The sequence below is a fragment of the Zeus faber genome (assembly GCF_960531495.2).
Source record: "Zeus faber genome assembly, chromosome: 1".
Lineage (NCBI taxonomy): Eukaryota > Metazoa > Chordata > Actinopteri > Zeiformes > Zeidae > Zeus > Zeus faber.
In genome coordinates, this window is record NC_137193.1 from 10,177,933 (window position 1) to 10,183,932 (window position 6,000).

General features: G+C 49.2%; 1 protein-coding gene across 6 annotated transcripts in view; it reads right to left on the reverse strand.

Moving 5' to 3' along the window:
* mcf2l2 (MCF.2 cell line derived transforming sequence-like 2) overlaps positions 1–6,000 on the reverse strand; it is a 102,503-nt gene that overhangs the window by 24,540 nt on the left and 71,963 nt on the right. The window lies entirely within an intron of this gene.

Consider the following 6,000-nt stretch of genomic DNA (forward strand, 5'->3'; position numbering starts at 1 on the left):
CGGAGATGCCCCGCTGTGCTGGACTGGATAACATTTTTGCCGGAAGCGTGTCAGCTACTGAAGGGCCGTTTGGGGGCCTTGAGTGCCTTCCCCGCGGGAATTTAAATTCAAGTTCTTTTAGGGAAGGAAAGCGCGTCAGCCCAGGCGACAGTACATTACAAGCCGAACCTCTAGACCTCTTCTCGAGAACAAATAATCGTTTATTATTCGTCTGACAGGTGCAACTGCACTCAACACACACACACACACACACACACACACACACACACACACACACACACACACACACAGATGCATGCAGGGAGTGGTGACAACTACACACACACACACACACACACACACACACGCAGGTAGTGGTGGCTGGAGTTCGAGCCTCTCCATTCCCATCCCTGCTGTCCCACCTCCAGGGGGCAGCCAGGAGCAGTGGGGCTGAGACAGGGACAGGAAGGTGGTCTGCATGTTTGTTTTTTTTGTTTCTTTTTTTATTGGGGTCCTTTTTCATATTGGAGGACGTGAGCAGGGGGAGAACATGCAAACTGCACACAGAAAGGCCCCTGGAAACACGAGATAACCCGTCTGAGCGCGGTGCCAACGGCGCCCCAGGCGGGAATCGAACCCAGGACCTTCTCGGTGTGAGGCAGCAAGGACTGTGCCAAAATGAACTAATATATCTAAGAATAATTATAATAATAATAATTTGTATCTATCTAACAAGGACACTTTTTAATATATTGTCTATAACATATACAAATTCGATACGAGGTGAAATGTTGTATTTTGGCCCCGGCGGTGTGTTCGTACAGGATGGGCATGTGAGCGCCAGAACTGGAGCACGGAGCAATGGAAGAAGGTGGCCTGGTCTGATGAATCACGCTTTCTTCTACATCATGTGGACGGGCGGGGTTAGGGTCCGATCCGATGGAGCATCTGTGGGATGTGCTGGAACAACAAGCTCGATCCATGGGGGCCCCACCTCACAACCTCCAGGACTTAAAGGATCTGCTGCTAAGGTCCTGGTGCCAGATACCACAGGACACCTTCAGAGCTCTTGTGGAGTCCATGCCCCCACGGGTCACAGCTGTTTTGGCGGCACGAGGGGGAGCTACGCAATATTAGTGATTATTAGTGGTGGTTTTAATGTTGTGGCTGATCGTGTATATAGAATTATATTTCTAATGTTTTCTATTTTTTACTAAATTAAAAAAATAAATTGTGAATTATTTCATTTTTTTGTATTTCTATTACTTAATTATGAATTTATATGAATTATACTGTAAATGACTGCCTGTTATTTCCCTCCAGGGATGAATACAGTATTTATCTATCTATTCATCCATCTATCTATCCATCGTATTTTATCCACCTTTCATCTTCCCTCCTTTTACCTTCATTCTATTTTTTCTTCCTTCCCATCCCTCCCACCTCGCCTCTGACACACCTGATTCTCTCTCTCTCTCTCTCTCTCTCTCTCTCTCTCTCTCTCTCTCTCTCAAAAATTTTAAGGATCGGTAAGAAATGCAGCAGGGACACAAAAGCCCTCGGGGCTTTTACCTCGACGTAAATATAGATTGAGTAAATGGAGCCGCTGTTGTGCGCAAAAGTCTTAATGATTCTTAATGGGTGTGTTTACGAAAAAAAAAGTTTTTGTTGTTTTGGCTTCTGGGTTCTGTTCTATCGCTGTCTCTCCTTTTGGATTTATTTATGAATATCTTAAGAATAGGCGCGCTTAATATTAATGGCGGCAGAGAGCGGGGGAAGAGAGCTGTGCACGGAGAATTCACAATACATAAAAACAGAAGTGTTCTGTTTTTACAGGAAACACAGAGTGATGCGGGGAATAGGGGGCAGGGGTGGCCATTTTGTTTTCACCGGAGTTGGATGTAAATATTGTGTCAAAAAATGAAAGGTGCGAAGGCGTGTTGTTAGTTGTGAGGGACGTCTTTGTTCACATCCATGCACCAAAGACAGGAAACGAAAGGGCTTCATTGTTTGGGAAGCTTGGGTCAAGATGCGATCTTGATACGAGGAGGGGATTGGAATCTCTGTGATCCAAAGAGATTTTGGAACACACCGACAGGGGGCAAAAGGGGGGACTGGTAAGGTCCAGGTTTTCTATGCTGAGGGAGGGTGGATGCACCAAGCTCTTTCTTTTTTTGAGCTGGAGAAAAAAAGCGGCGTGAAATCAAACAAATGCACTGTTTGTGGTGAACGAGATGAGGGAGGAAGCGGCTACATCTTAATGAGAATTTGTTTTCTGCTGATTTGCGTGACTCCGTACGTACTGACACTTTGCTTAAGGATCTGCCAAAACTCTCTCATGCGGAAACGGCTGATTTGGACTCCCCCGTTACCTTCAGTGAACCGGGTAAAGCAGTTTTTTTCAGATTTCTTCAAGAAAAGCTCCAGGGGTGGATGGGCTGCCGGTGGACTTTTTGGAAAAAATTTGGGAAGCCATTGGTAAAGACTGGGTCGAGTTTTTATGTGGATGCATAAATTCAGGAGACCTGCCACTCAGCCGTCGGCGTGCGGTACTAACTCTTTTACCAAAAAAGGGTGAGTTGAGCTTGCTTGAAAACTGGAGACCTGTTGCCCTGTTATGTGCTTTAAGATTTTCTCTCAAAGCCGAGTAAACAGGCTTAAGAGCTGTCTGGGGTCAATCATTGAAAAGGAGCAAACATATCGTATACCAGGTCACTCAATATTTGATAACCTGCATCTGCTGCGTGATATGATGGATCTTTGGATCTTTCTGGTTTTGCTGAAGTCAATTTTGGAATAACTGCATTGGATCAGGAAAAAGCTTTTGACAGAGTGGACCATAGGTACCTTTTTAAAATGTGACCTGCATTTGGCTGTGGGGAACATTTTATTGCTGGGATCAGGTTGCTTTACCCTGGAGTCTCATGTCTAGTCAAGGTGGGCGGGGGACTGAGTAGGCAAGTAAGCATGGGCCGCGGCATCAGACAAGGATGCTCTCTTTGGGACAGCTCTATACTCCGGCTATTGAGCCTCTTCTGGTACTGCTGCGGAATACGCTGAAGGGAGTAAGTCCAGAAGGGTTAGAACTTGGTACCCCAGTTAAACGTTCTGCATATACAGATGACCTGTCGGTAATGGTCAGGGATAAAAAACGATATACAGGAAAGAGCTGCCTCGGCTAAAGTGAAGCATCATTGTGCTTTGGGGCATGTGGGGGTCCTCCTGGTCTGCCGGGGCTCCACAGCTGGGTGGACGCCTGGGCGGCTCTGGGGACATCCATGGTGCGTGGGCCTGTGTTCTTGGGGGATCCTGGGGCCGCACGGGGGAGTTGGGTGGTCTGGGTGGTGGCGCCCGCTCCTTTACCTGAGTTGAGCTGGCCTGTCTCCGAGGCGTGGTTGTGGGTTCTGGGGCTATGGGTCGCTGGTTCGGGTCTCGGCCCCGTGGTCGGCGGGTCGGCGTGCCACTGGGGTCGCCCGCCCGGTGGGTGGGGTGGCTGGGCTTGTTTGTCAATCTGCGTCCCATGGGGGGGGGTAGGCCTGGGCACACGCTGCTGCGTGTATGGGCACTTGCTACTCACGCCGGGCGGGGCGTCTGGTCGGCTGCGGTGAGGCAGGCCTCCCCCTAGTGCAGGGCGTGGGTGGGCATGGAGGACCTGCCGGCTCGCCCGGCGGGCGGGGTGTCGGTCTGACCGCGGGCCCGGCTCCCGGCCCTGCGGTCCGTGCCTTGCGCCTGCGGCCAGGCTTCTGTGCCGGCAACTGCGTCTTGTGCCTGCACCCGGGGGCTGGTTGTATGTGTGCACCCCTGGGGTGCGGGATCTCCTTGTGCTCCCTGGGACTGGGTCATGCTCCTCGGGGCCCAGGCGTGGGGGTTGCTCCACGGCCCTCTGGCTTCTCTGGGGGACCGGGGGTCTTCTGTGGCCACAGGGCAGGGTACTCAGGGCTTTCCTGCAGCTGTAGGGTGTCAACAGGGCTGCAGAGTTCGGGGGGCCCTTTCACTGCTACACACACACACACACACACACACACACACACACACACACACACACACACACACACACACACACACACACACACACACACACAAACACACACAGGTGGTCCCATCACACACGCACATACCACCACACCTGCTTCAAGTGCACCCCAGCACCCTCCTGGTTGCATTCCTCTCCTTTCCTCCCTCATTTGCTGCCATAATTATGACAGGAAGAGGCCATGTGACCTTATTCACAGTTTTTCCATACACTTCATACATTCATCCAATGTTCATGTTTTTGTGTAAATGTTGTTTGTTTCTATGTTTATTTGTCTCACCGTGAACGGTGATTCTCCCCCTCTTGGAGCAGTGATCAGTTGTTTATAGACCCAAACATGATGAATAGTTCTCCAAAGAGGGGGGTTGGTGGTGGCTCTCCATAACCAAAAACTGTGCTCTTGTCATTCCACAGGGCGTCCACAGGACAGAGTTATTGCAGCAGTCCTTGATGATTTAAGAATGAATAAAGAGTTGCATTGCAGGTGGAGAACTTGAACTCCTCTTACAGACTCACTCTGTCCTGGATGCAATGGCACAAATACTGTGTTAAAATACAGGTAAGAAAAAAAAAACAAAAAAAAAACTGGAATCCAAAATTTTTAAGTGGAACTGGTTAATGTCCAAACTGTCGTGCAGAGGTTGGTAAAGATCATTAACAATTTGGCAGTTTCAACAATCTGGCATCGTTTTGACTGTTCTGAACCCACCTGGAGGGCTTCTGCAGACTCTACAGAAGAAGCCGGTGGAGTCTTTTTTTGGGGGGTCTGGTCACCACTGGCTAAAAGCAGCGGTACTATATCAGCCCTTGAAGGAAGGAGGACAGGGGCTGATGGATCTTGAAAGCGGGAAAACTGCTTTTAGACTTCAGACCGCTCAGAAACTGTGATGCAGATCAGATTCCTGCTGGAGAGACTCAGCAAGAGCGCTACTAAAAAGAGCAGGGGGGCTGGGACTGGACTATCAGCTCTTTCTGACAGAGATAGAGGGTCAGAACCTTATGGAAGGTTCACCTTTTTATTCCTCCATGTTTAAAGCATGGAGGTTATTAAACACACTAAGAGAAGGAGGCATGGAGCCAGGGCCATGGGTATGGGAGGAGCCAATTTTTTTATAACCCACTTATTCCATTGCAATCCCTGCACTCTGCAACCGCAAGGAATCAGATGATGAGGAGCGGGATTGCAAAACCTGGCCTCTTGCGGCAGGACGGAGCTGCTTGTCGTAAGACTACCCAGGAGTCGGCCCAACGTAGGGCATGGCTTCCCTGAGGAGTTTGCAGAGGTTTAAAGAGAGGTCATGGGTGCTCTCTCCAAAGAGGTGGTGGTCTTTTTCAACCAGCCGAACCGTCATTTTTCCGTCTCTTTTATTACAGACGATTGGATTGAGGAAGGTGGGAAGCTGCGGACTCCCGGCGCTCCCCGGGGAGCCCTGAGAACGTTGTAGGTAAAGGACTTTTAGAGGACAGGAGTAAAAACCAAACACGTAAGAGGCCTTCTGAGTGCTGAGGAGCATCGTCGGCAGGAAGTGGGGCAGAGTATGACCGGTTTTGGGTGGAGAGTGCTACACAAGCCTCCACTACAAAAAAAAATAACTGGGGACTTAGAGTGGAGAATCCTCCATGGGCGCTCTGGCAACAATCACATTATTGGCGAGGATGGATCCAAATTTTGGAGTTGGGTGGCCATTCTGTGATCTAGCTGAAACCGTGGCACATGTCGTTTGTTCAACGTGATCGTGTTTGTGAACTGCTTGAACTGCTCGACTGAACCAAGCGATTGGGAGGATTGAGATAAGAACTATGAAGTTTTTCATTCTTTATTATACTTTTTGCTACATTTTTAAGAGAAATGTTCCAGTAAAGAACAACAAAAGTCAAAAGTCTTTCTCTCTCTCTCTCTCTCTCTCTCTCTCTCTCTCTCTCTCTTTCTCGCTTTCTCTCTTTCCACTCATCATTCTGACGCCCTCTTCTGACTCTTACCATCACTT